Raw genomic sequence first — 13,951 nt, forward strand, 5'->3', positions numbered from 1 at the left:
GATTAGTGGGTATTGGATTACTTAAATTGTGTTCTTTTTATCCTTCTATATTTTCCAAATTACTTATATTTCTTTATAATGCAGTTAACATACTTATTTTTTTATTTATAAATTATTTAATGAGGGTTTTAGGTAACAATTAGGCACATGGGATAATTATAGCTTTTACTCTTTTTCCCAACCTTCAAAGGAGTCTCACCCTTATGTTGACTATAAAGGCTACATATTTCTGCATTTTTTTGTTTGTTTTGTGTGTTTTTTGTTGTTGTTGTTCATTGTTTGTTTTTTTGTAATCCACTCTTAACAGTTATTTCAGGTGAAATATCCTTTATCAAGCCTAGAAAGTAGTTCACTTTAAACATTTTCTTTCTTGGAGACATCTGTCTATCATTATACAAAGGCATCTTCACATCCACTGCAGAAAACATATCATTTTTCAACCCCTTGTCACTTGGATTTGTTTTCAAGATCCTAATACAACAAGTGTGATTGTTGTCAAAAACACCTTCCCTCCATTGTGCATTCCTCCTGTCAATGTGAACAAATCATTGCTGATTTTTCTAGACCAGTGGAAACTATGGTAGTTATTGCAGAAAAATAACGTACTTGAGCTACTATGTCATTATTTGCTGACTGACTTTGGCAAAAAAACAACAACAAATTCACATGCTGGCAATGAAACATGGCATGTCACAAAGATGAGGCTGTTTCTTTACACCACATTGCCTTTGAGTAGGACTGATGGCAGTGCTTGATCACGACTTGAAGCGTGTGGTTTGGGAGGCATAATGTGAGTACTTGAATATTTAAAATAGTGAGAGTGTGTCTTTCTTATTGTGATATTTTTGAACAGCAAAATATCCTTACCCAGAATTCTTAGAAGCAAATTAAAAGATATTCAATTTAAATTTAAAAAAATCTTAAGTATGGTCCCCTGTACTGAGTAGCATTGTTTGAAAATGAAAAGGGTAAATGACTACAAGGAAGTTACATATTATGATCTGAGACACTTTAGACAACACATTAACTGGTTCTAAGTGTACATAACATTATTATACTGTACATTTACACATCTTTAGAATAAGGATGGACAGTGGCTAATAATTTAAATTCTGATGAAATATAAAGCATATTTGGAAAGACCTTTTTGTTTTATAGCCATTTTCATGTAAAAGCTACTGCTGTTTGCCCTGGACTTCTCTTCAGAGAAGGGGAGAGGGAAATAGCCCTGGGTGAGTTTGGGTAGGTAAAAGAAATGACTCAAATTTACCCTATTCTGCGCTACCATTTTTTTTTTTTTAACACAAAACAATGCTAAGGATGGTACATTATCTCATTTAGTTCTCATGATAATCTATGTAGTAAGGACATTATTATTCCTGCTGTACACATGGGAAACATGGACACTAAAGAAGTCACGTAAAAGTTGCACAAATAGATGACAGAATGGTATTGAAACCCAGGCACTTCTGATTCAGATCCTCCATTCACAATCACATTGCTATTTGGTCTAGCTATATCCACATGTAGTATTCTTGGGAGAATAATATTTGAACTTGTATAATCTATTAATCACATCAAATGCAGTAACTGCTTTATTGAAATAAACCAAATGATGACATCATGCATAACTTTTCTAGAACTCAGATTACACAGGTAGAATCAATTCATATGTTTTAGAAAAACTAGGTAAGCAAAATCAACCACATAATTATTCTTTATCGGCCAATAAGATATTCCTGAAGATGCACACCTCACTAGGTTTCTTTTTAAAAGAAAGATCTATCTTAGGAGCTACATTTGTCTTTGATAAAAAGCACTGGGTTATATTTAGGCTACCTGAGCTACTTGTGAATGGAGTTAAAGCATTAAAAAAAAAGATTCATTTTTGCACTTTCCCTTAAACAGATTGAATAATCCTCTATTATTGTCTCTATAGTTTAGGAATCCAGTTAGACCTACAAACACATGCTCTCTTAATATACCCTAAACACACAAAGGCCCATTAAGCTCATGTATTATGTTCAGATGGATAATTAGAGTAATCAAAATCTACTCACATCCTCTGTAGAATCATTTTTGACTGAAGCTACTAGCAATTGAATGTTTCTATTTAGACCAAAAAGAGAACATGAACTTATTGCTTGTGGCAGCTCTTGCTGCAAATAAAGCCATTGCTTTTGTGCATACTTACAACTTGTCACATGTACGTGTAGAGCTGCTGGATAAGCCATGCTAATAACCATCTGGATAATTTGGTTTTACATTTAAAAAGAGCAGTCCTGTTCTTATTAGTTTGTAAATTTATTTTAACTTCCATTGGTACGGAATCTTGCTGACTATTGATTTTGTCAGTAATAGATTTTTTTTTCTCTTTAGAATTCATTTTAAAAAGACTTTACTTGTATTAAACTAAATACTGCTGGTTAACTAAAGTCTTGGATTTTATAGACTCAGGAGAGCAGGATCTAACATAAATTAATCATGCCTAATTGACTGAACTAATTCAAGTTCCCTCCAGTCCACTGCACAACAATATTCTTGTCTTCCCAGTGAAGGCTAAATGGTGCATTTCTTGAGGAGTATCATCTTTAGTACCATGGTCTTATTGAGAACCAAAGATTAATTATTTTGGAATTGGCTACAAATTTATTCATCAACAGGAAGACTAAATTAATTAACCCTATGTAGAATACACAGTAGAGCTGACAAATTTCCTTCTATTATTTATTTTATATTTGGCTTACCATTTTTATTTGGTAATACTGTTAGATATACACACAATAATAAAATTAAGCTTGACTGCAATTTATTTATTTATTTATTTTTTATTTCTTACTTTATTCCTTCTTTTTTTTATTTTTATTTTTTTAATTTATTTTTTTTATTGACTTTGTAATAATATTACATTAAAAATATATATGTGAGGTCCCATTCAACCCCACCCCCCCACCCCACCTCTCCCCGCCCCCCCCCAGCAACACTCGTTCCCATCATCATGACACATCCATTGGATTTGGTAAGTACATCTTTGGGCACCTCTGCACCTCATAGTCAATGGTCCACATCATGGCCCATACTCTCCTCCATTCCATCCAGTGGGCCCTGTGAGGATTTCCAATGTCCGGTGATTGCCTCTGAAGCACCATCCAGGGCAGCTCCATGTCCCAAAGCCTCCACCTCTCATCTCTTCCTGCCTTTCCCCATACCCATCAGCCACCATGTCCACTTTTCCCAATCCAATGCCTCCTCTTCTATGTGGACATTGGATTGGTTGTGTCCATTGCACCTCTATGTCAAGAGGAGGCTCAGATTCCACATGGATGTTGGATGCAATCCTCCCACTTTCAGTTGTAATCACTCTAGGCTCCATGGTGTGGTGGTTGTCCTTCTTCAACTCCATCTTAGCTGAGTGTGGTAAGTCCAATAAATCATATTGTAGGTGCTGGAGTCTGTTGAGGCTCAGGACCTGGCTATCACATTGTCAGTCCAGAGATTCAAATCCCCTAAATATATCTTAAACCCCAACGTTAACTGCACCTCCAGCACATTAGCATGAAAGTCTTATGAAGGAAGATCCCATCTGAGTCCAGATTCATCACACATAAACACCAGTTCCAAAAAGGGGCCATCTGACCTGGTAGTTAACCCCATCGGCCATGACCATAACTCCCATGGGTCTCTTTAGCCCTCGAAGGAACCGATATCTGGGGGTTGTATCTGCTTTATCTGTCTCTCTGACTCTGCTCAGTTGTGCATGAGGGCAATCCTTCTGCCAGCCTCCAGACTCTTTTTTAGAAACTCGTAGCCATATAAACTCATTTCTCTTTTCCATTTCCCCCTTACTTTAGTTCAAACAGCATTTTAAAGTCATGTTATTTTATGTAGACAGGGATATTCTGCTGATCCACATTGAACCTTCCGTATAAGGTCATTTTCCAGTTGCATCATCAGTTGGTAGTTGATAGTGGTCCCTCGGTGCCAGGGAGGCTCATCCCCGGGTGTCATGTCCCACGCTGGGGGGAAGGCATTGCATTTACATGCTGAGTTTGGCTTCGAGACTGGCCACATTTGAGTAACATGAAGGCTGACAGGAGGAAATTCCCAGGCACAATTTTGCTCTAGGCCTTGTTCTTATTTTAGGCTTATCAGCTCACAAGCATAGTCATTAGCATCAGGGGCTCACCGTTGAACCCTCACTCCCTCCCGGTCCCCGCCGCTGTACCTGGGAGACTGTCGCTGCTCCCCTAGGGACCACGACAGAGCACCACTGGCCAGGAACCCAGTACCCCCCCTGCTGTGGTTTTTAATTGTTGCCACTATGAGTATATCCAAACATTACCATGCACCCTGGACATATGTTCTGTACAGCTCCCTGTCAGCCATATATCACCTGTCATTGGTATCCCATACCAGTATCCCTCCATTGCCATTGTTGAAACACTCTGTGATCCAGAACTCCCCGAAATTTGAAGCCCAATATAATGTCATGGTCCCTTACCAGGGAATGGTATATAGCGAGGGATTTAAAGGTTAGATAAAGAACTTGGATAAAGTTAGATAAAGAACTTAGATAAAGAATGTTGACTTGAAAAAATTCTACATCCTATCTTTTTTTTTTTTTTTCCCCCCCTAATTATTCAGCTTCTCTTCACAGGAGTCCTAGACCACAGCAATGCATATATATAATATACAGCACTCCCATACATCCCCCACAAAAACCTTTTTCCTTCCAGAGCAATACACTTACACCCTATTCACATCATATTTACTTAACGTGATGTACAGAGTCTGAGACATTAGGTTTCTAACAAGGTGACATCTGTGCTTACATTATGGTGCATACTTTAGGATACACAGTTCTTTACATTCTTAGTTATCCTATGTTTTACATTATGGTTTACATTATCAGTCTGTCATCTCCTATATGTTATGGTGTAATATTACATGTTTTATATCCATCCTTGTGTACTCTCAAGAAACTCCTCTCTTACCCCCCATTTACCTTGGTTCCACACATTTAACGTCCATTTTCCCTTCCACCTTGGTGCCCACAGTGACAGCCAACCTCCGTTTCCTGAGGAGCCACTTCCAGAGATAGATGGAATAGTGTTCAGGGCCTAACTTGCTCAACTGCCCCAATGCCCTGGCAGCCACCCTTTCTCTCGAGGGATACAGTTCCCTCTATTTGGTGGCATCAGTCCTCCCCAGGATGTGGGTCCACCCCCACTCTCACTACTTGGGTTTCTACCCCATGGTGACACCCACTCTGGCAGAATGAGCATTTAGACATTCCCCAGGAGCCCGTCCTGCATCAGACCCTCCCCTCCGAGCATTCTAAACAGGTAACCCTCTTTATTATATTTTGATATGATTTTCTCGGCATTTTACTCTCCACCAACACCTAACCCTCTCCTGTGTTCGTATGCTACCCCTCCCTCCCCCCACTTTTGGGCAATGTCACCCATCCGTCCCTCCCCAGCCACCCTCGAACCCGCAAAGCCCCAACCAAAGGCAACCCCTTGCCCCCCTTTTATCTCTTCTTTGTGTTCATACTTACCACCATCTCGTCTTAAATTCCACCCCTGCAGACATCGGCTCATATCCTTCCTCCACCCTCCGATTTCCTGTAAGCCTATCGTTCAGTCTCTTGCTATCTAAGGCAGCTTGTTTATTTCATATCATTGAGGTCATGTAGTATTTGTCCTTCAATGTCTGGGTTGCTTCACTCAACATAAGATTCTCAAGATTCATCCATGTTATCACATGTGTTTGTAGTGTGTTTGTTCTTACAGCCGAGTAGTATTCCATTGTGTGTATATACCACATTTTATTGATCCACTCATCTGTTGATGGGCATTTGGGTTGATTCCAACTTTTGGCAATAGTGAACAATGCTGCTATGAACATTGGTGTACATATATCTGTTTGTGTCCTTGTTTTCAGTTCTGCTGGGTATATACCCAGCAGTGGTATTGCTGGGTCATATGGCAAATCTATGGCTAGTTTTTTGAGAAAACGCCATACTGTCCTCCAGAACGGTTGGATCCTTCTGCATTCCCACCAGCAGTGGATGAGTGTTCCCCTTCCTTCACATCCTCTCCAGCACTTGTATTCTTCTGTTTTTTTCATAGCTGCCAATCTTATGGGTGTAAGATGGTATCTCATTGTAGTTTTGATTTGCATTTCCCTGATAGCTAGAGATTTGGAACATTTTTTCATGTGCTTTTTTGCCATTTGTATTTCTTCTTCAGAGAAGTGTCTGTTTAAGTCTTTTTCCCATTTTTTGAATGGGTTGTTTATCTTTTTATTTTCAAGATATAGAAGTTCTTTATATATGCACGTTATAAGTTTCTTATCAGATATATGATTGCCAAATATTTTCTCCCACTGTGTGGGCTCCCTTTTTACTTTCTTGACAAACTCCTTTGAGGTGCAGAAGGCTTTTATTTTGAGGTAGTCCCATTTATCTATTAGTTCTTTTGCTGCTCGTGCTTTTGGTGAGATATTCATAAATCCATTTCCTATTACAAGGTCCTGTAGATGTTTCCCTACACTGCTTTCTAAGGTTTTAATGGTCTTGGCTCTTATATTTAGGTCTTTGATCCATCTTGAGTTGATCTTTGTATAAGGTGTAAGATGGTAATCCTCTTTCATTCTTCTACATATGGCTATCCAGTTCTCCAGACACCATTTGTTGAATAGGCCACTCTCTCCCAGTTGAGAGGGTTTGGTGGCTTTATCGAATATTATGTGGCTGTATATGTGAGGTTCTATTTCAGAGCTTTCAATTCGATTCCATTGGTCTATGTGTCTCTCCTTATGCCAATACCATGCTGTTTTCACCACCGTAGCTTTGTAGTATGTTTTGAAGTCAGGTAGTGTGATTCCTCCAATTTCGTTTTTCTTTTTCAGTATGTCTTTGGCTATTCGGGGTCTCTTTCCTTTCCAAATAAATTTCATAGTTAGTTTTTCTAGTTCCTTAAAGAAGGCTGCATTGATTTTTATTGGGATTGCATTGAATGTGTAGATCAGTTTTGGTAGGATAGACATCTTAATAATATTCAGTCTTCCTATCCATGAACAAGGAATAGTCTTCCATTTATTTAGGTCTTCTTTGATTTCCTTGAACAATCTTGTATAGTTCTCGGTGTATAAGTTCTTTACCTCTTTAGTTACATTTATTCCTAAGTATTTGATTTTTTTATTTACTATTGTGAATGGTATTTGTTTCTTGATTTCCTCCTGATCTTGCTCATTATTAGTGTACAGAAATGCTACTGATTTTTGCGCATTGATCTTATAACCTGCGACTTTACTAAACTCATTTATGAGTTCTAGAATCTTCGTTGTAGATCTCTCAGGGTTTTCTATGTATAGGATCATGTCATCTGCAAATAATGAAATTTTGACTTCTTCCTTTCCAATTTGAATGCCTTTTATTTCTGGTTCTTGCCTCAGTGCTCGAGCAAGTACTTCTAAGACAATGTTAAATAGGAGCGGAGACAGTGGGCATCCTTGTCTTGTTCCTGAGTTTAGAGGGAAGGAGTCTAGGATTTCTCCATTGTAAACAATATTGGCTTTAGGTTTTTCATATATAGTCTTTATCATGTTCAAAAAATTCCCTTGTATTCCAATCTTTTGGAGTGTTTTTATCAAGAAAGGGTGCTGTATTTTGTCAAATGCTTTTTCTGCATCAATAGATATAATCATGTGATTTTTTTCCTTCAATCTGTTTATATGGTGTATTACGTTGATTGATTTTCTTATGTTAAACCATCCTTGCATACCTGGGATGAATCCCACTTGGTCGTGGTGTATAATACGTTTAATGTGTTGTTGAATACGATTAGCAAGTATTTTGTTAAGTATTTTTGCGTCTAGATTCATTAGAGAAATTGGTCTGTAATTTTCCTTTCTTGTGATGTCTTTGTTTGGCTTTGGTACTAGGGTAATGTTGGCATCATAGAAGGAGTTGGGTAATGTTCTTTCTGTTTCGATTTTTTGGAATAGTTTCAGCAGGATTGGTGTCAGTTCTTTCCGGAATGTTTTGTAGAATTCACTTGTGAAGCCATCTGGCCCTGGGCTCTTCTTAGTTGGGAGATTTTTAATAACTGATTCTATCTCTCTGCTTGTGATTGGTTTGTTAAGATCATCAATTTCTTCTTTCGTCAATATGGGCTGCTTATGTGTTTCTAGGAATTTGTCCATTTCCTCTAGATTGTCATTTTTGTTGGAATATAGTTTTTCAAAATATCCTCTTATGATAGTCTTTATTTCTGTGGGGTCAGTGGTGATATCGCCTTTCTCATTTCTTATTTTGTGTATTTGCATCTTCTCTCTTTTTTTCTTTGTTAGTGTTGCTAAAGGTTTGTCAATTTTGTTAATCTTCTCAAAAAACCAGCTCTTGGTCTTGTTTATCTGTTCAAGTGCTTTCTTATTTTCTATTTCATTTAGTTCTGCTCTTATCTTTGTTATTTCCTTCCTTCTTCTTCCTGTTGGGTCACTTTGTTGTTGTTTTTCTAATTCCTTCAAATGTGCAGTTAGTTCTTCAATTTTTGCTCTTTCTTCTTTTTTGATATATGAATTTATGGCTATAAACTTCCCTCTCAGTACTGCTTTTGCTGTATCCCATAAATTTTGGTATGTTGTGTTATCATTATCATTTGTTTCAAGGTAGTCATTGATTTCTTTTGAGATTTCCTCTTTGACCCACTGTTTTTCTAAGAGTGTGCTGTTTAATTTCCAAATCGTGGGGTGAAATCTGGGCTTCTGTCCCTTGCAAATCTCCAGCTTGACTCCACTGTGGTCAGAGATAATGTTTTGTATGATTTCAATCTTTCTGAATTCGTTCAGCCTTTCTTTGTGGCCTAGCATATGATCTATCTTGGAGAATGATCCATGTGCGCTTGAGAAAAATGTATATCCTGCTGTGTTTGGGTGTAGCGATCTATATATATCTATTAGATCCAGCTCCTCTAATATACTATTCAGATGTTTTGTTTCTTTGGTGATTCTCTTTTGAGATGTTCTGTCCAGAGTTGATAGTGGTGTATTAAAATCCCCCACTATAATTGTAGATGTATCTATTCTTTCACTTAGTTTTTCCAGCGTTTGCCTGACGTATTTAGAGGCACCCTTGTTAGGGGCATAGATATTTATGATTGTTCGATCTTCTTGCCAGATTTTCCCTTTCACTAAAATGTAGTATCCTTCTTTGTCTCTCACAATTGTTTCACATTTAAAGTCTATTTTGTCTGATATTAATATAGCTACTCCTGCCTTTTTTTGGTTATTGTTAGCTTGTATGATTGTTTTCCAGCCATTCACTTTCAATCTCCATGCGTCTCTGGGTCTAAGATGTGTCTCTTGTAGACAGCATATGGATGGGTCATATTTCCTTATCCAATGTCCCAGTCTGAATCTTTTGATAGGTGAGTTTAATCCGTTGACATTCAGTGTTATTACTATCAAGGAATTATTTGTGTTATCCATATTTTGATTGGATTTCTGTTTGTCATATTTTGTTTGTATATATTTTTTTGTCTTTTTTGTTGTTGTTGTTGGTCTTATACTCTCCTCCAACTTTGCCTTTCCTGTTTTTTCCTTTCTTCCTGCAGAACTCCCTTTAGAATTTCTTGAAGGGGAGGTTTCTTGTTGGTATACTCTTTCAGTTTCTGTTTGTCTGCGAATATTTTGAACTCTCCATCATGTTTGAATGCTAATTTAGCTGGATAGAGTATTCTTGGTTGGAAATTTCTTTCCTTTAGTACCTTGACTATATCATACCACTGCCTTCTTGCCTCCATGGTTTCAGAAGAGAAATCAGCACTTAATCTAATTGAGCTTCCCTTATATGTGATGGTTTTCTTTTCTCTTGCTGCTTTTAGGATTTTCTCTTTGTCTTGAGCCTTGGATAATTTGACAAGTATATGTCTTGGGGTGGGCCTGTTGGGGTTTATGACTTGTGGAGTGCACTGTGCTTCTTGGATATGTACATCTGTCTCTTTCAGTAGATTTGGGAAGTTTTCAGCCATTATTTCCTGCAGCACTCCTTCTGACCCCTTTCCCTTCTCTTCACCTTCTGGAATGCCTATAATACGTATGTTTGAGCGTTTTGCATTGTCATTCAGGTCCCTAAATCCTAATTGGATTTTTTCTATCTTCTTATTGACCCCTTCTACTATCTGTTTGATTTCTGAAGTACTGTCTTCCACATCACTAATTCTCTGCTCTGTCTCTTCTAGTCTGCTGATATTTGCTGCTAGTGTATTTTTGATTTCTTGAACTGTGGTGTTCATTCCCATCATATCTATTATGTTTTTTCGTATGTCTGCAATTTCCCCTCCAAGTGATGTCTTCATGTTGTTAACCTCTTTCATTACTTCGTCAAATTTGTCGGTGATAAATGTTCTGAGATCTTTCATTGCTTGTGCCAAGTTTTGCTCCCCTTCGTGATTATTGGTTTGTTGATTGGATTCAGCCATGTTTTCCTGATTACTGGTTTGGTTTGTAGATTTTTGTTGCTTTCTGGTCATCTCTTTATCTTGACGGATTTAATCAGTTCCTTAGCTTCTTTGTCTGCTCTTGGAGGTTAATTAGCTGTTATTTTTGCATCGGTGTTATATCTTCTCTTTGTCACTTTTTTCTTCTTATTCTAGTTTCTTGTTGTTGGTTAAGTTCACTTTAAAGGAAAGTATTAGTGTTGGGGGAAGGCAATTGTGTAAGCAAGGGAAAAGTGTAAAGTAATATTGGTGATATATGTTAACAAAGCAAGAATATGAGATCTGGGAGGATGGAGGTTAGATTTATGTAAATTGTGTAGAGTTATAGCAGTAGGTAGAGTACCTATTATGAGGTAGGTGATTGAATATAGGAGGATTATGGTATGAGCTAAAAAGCTATTGATTTCATGAGAGAGGGAAAGAGAAAAAAAAGTGGTAATAGTTTCAAGCGTGGATAACAGACAGAAAACAAAACATAGGTATTAGAAATTAAGACTTAGACCCTTCGTGGATCGAAGAAAGGGAGGTGGGAGGTGGAATATGGGAGAGCCAGTAGATGGTGGCGGATATCAAGATGTAGGGGAAAGAGGATAGTGCAGGTAGGCTAAATCAGTTCACACAGAAATGAGGCAGTGGAGGATGGGAAAATCCAGCAAATATGAGGTGTTCCCTGTAGCACCTATTGTGTACTTGAATTAAAATAAAATAAGTGGAAAATGAGGGACAAGAGGGAAAGAGAAAACCGAAAAAAAAAACACTAATTATAATAAAGAAAAAAAGAAAGACAAGAAGAAAGGAAGAAAGAAAAAGAGGATAGGTACACGGTGGGGAACAGATAGGGGGAAGAGAGATACAGGTATACAAGTGTCACAATTACAACACTATCTAAAACAACAAGCAAAAAAACCCCTAAATAACTGTATAAAAAAAAAAAAAGGGACTTTGGGGAGCACGCTAGGAGAAAAGACTAGGGGATAATGCAATATTAGCAATCAGGGCGTCAAAAAGAGTAAAAAATAAGATAAAGTGAAAATAAAAACAAAACAATATGAACCAATAAAGATAAAACGCAAACGTTAAGGTCCAGAGCATTCAAGGACCCCAGGTAGACCCCAGGGCGTGATGGATTCGGGGGTGGAAAGTCTGAGACACTGAAGACTCAAGAGGTGTGAGTCTGGGGTGTGGACCGCCAGAGTCCAGGGGACCCAGACCTGGCAACCTCAAATCTGGTCCACAGAAAGCTTAGGAGCCCCGCAGTGCAACACAGCCCTCAGGGATCCCCGTAGCTGGGTGCCGGCCCCGTGGGGGAAGATAGATCGGCAAATTCTATATTGAATGTCTGATCTCTGAAATTCACCTAACTCCTCAGGGTATCAGCCTTTGGACAGCTCCCTCCCTGTGCTCCCACGCAACGGCCACTTGAGGGCGCCTCTACACCACGGCCAGTTCAATGACCCAGATCCCAAGCCCCGCCGGGTGGGGTGGGCTTCAGCTGGAAACGCCGAAAACAGACTCTAAGATCCGAAATCCCAAACTTCGCAAAATATTCCCCAATCAGCTTCTAGACGTGTCTTCCTCCCTCACTGCACCCTACAACAGTCTCCCAATTGTGTCCCCTTATTGTCCAAAATCCAATTCCGTTGCAGATCGGCAGCCGGACCTGTGGGGATGGGGCTCCAGGCGGAAGCGCTACTCCCCCCCTGTCCGGAGACCAAAAACGTCCCCGCTTCACAGGGAAACACCGTCTGTCTCCGCAAATCAATCTGCAAAGGAGTCTTGTCCCAACAATCCCTCACCAGCCAGCCCAGTATCCTCGAATTTCTCAGCACCACAAAGCCTCTAGAATAAGGAAAAAAAAACAAAAAACAAAACAAAAACCCTGGCCGCCGCGGCTCCGGAGCTGCCGGAGCGCCCGCTACCGCATCTCCGCCCACCCAAGGAGGGAACTTCCCGCGCCCAGCTGGGACCTCCGTTTATATATTATAGACGTATCCTCTCTGTTACCTTCCCACCGAATTGACGTCCAGACACCTTCCAACCAGCAAAAATCCCCGAAACAGCGCGGTCCCAAAGAGCCTTCAACGCTGCCCAGCCGCCCCCTGCAGAGACACTACCAGGCAAGCTCACGCAGCCACCATCTTCTCTCTCTCCTGACTGCAATTTATATCTTTATCTTACCCAAAGAATTTTAAAAGTGCACTAAATTCTAATTGCTACCACTATTTTGCTATGAAAAACAAAAACAAAAAAAGGTAAAATTAGATAAATCATCTATGATTATAGTTTTCTACAATTATGATTTGACAGAATAGCAATTAATGATGAAACTGGTGAAGAAATTGTTCAAGAAAAGTATGTTTTCTGGTTTTATATTAACTAAGTATCATATTTAAGAAGTCTGTCTTAGGCAATACAATCATATGAGAAAATACAAAATATCCAAGTTCTTGATATTTTTAACTTTCATATATTCCACCTTGAAAATGAGGCACTAAAATTATAGTTACTTTTTAAACTAAAAAGTATTCACTCACAGTTGAGAGAGACCTATATAAAGACATGTCTCAGTAGGATCTCATTGACTGCCATAGTAAACAGTGCCTCAAACAGGGGGCTCCTGAGGGTTCTAGAGACATCTAGATAATACAGGCCGGGCAGACAAGCTCAGGAATCAGCACCTTGTTAGTGGGCCTTTCTTTGGAATATGTGCTCCCCAATGTAACGGAGATAATTAATTTATAATTTCCCTTAGTGGACCTTACTTTGGAATATATGCTCCCCAATGTAACAGAGTTAGACTAATTTATAATTTCCCTAAATGTGATTCTTCTGCCCCTTTTATTTGAACCTATAATTGGCACAATAGTTGTTAAATATTTGTCCCAGATATAAATCTTCAGCCTGTTCATATGCCAGTTGAACCCTGAATGTCAGCAGAGTTGCAACATCTACTCTCCAGTTCATTGGACTCACTCAGAACAACTAACAAAAGGATGATGATGGACAATGTCCATCCCCAAAAGCAGAGAGTATCCACAACTGCAAGCAAGTCAGTTCTATCCATCTGCCTCATGGGATCTAAGCCCCCACTTAATCAGAAACAGAGTGGGCATCACCATCTCAAACTCCTCAAAACTGAGGAATGAGCAAACATAAGGGGAAATATAACTATGGACTAAAGTAGACATTATTATTCTAGCAATGGAAGAACTTGTATCATTGATATAAAGGCAGTGACCACAAGAGGCTCTGAGAGAAGGGAGAGGGGACAATACATATAAATGGGACTTTTTTTGGACACTGAAACTGTCTTGCATGATATTGCAATGGCAGTTACAGGTCATTATAAATTTTGTCAAAACCAATAAAATTGTGCAGTGCAAAGTGTATAGTGTAAACTATAGACCATGGTTAGTAGAAATTCTCCAATATGTGTTCATCAACTG

Source organism: Dasypus novemcinctus, chromosome 3 (genome assembly GCF_030445035.2).
Source record: "Dasypus novemcinctus isolate mDasNov1 chromosome 3, mDasNov1.1.hap2, whole genome shotgun sequence".
Lineage (NCBI taxonomy): Eukaryota > Metazoa > Chordata > Mammalia > Cingulata > Dasypodidae > Dasypus > Dasypus novemcinctus.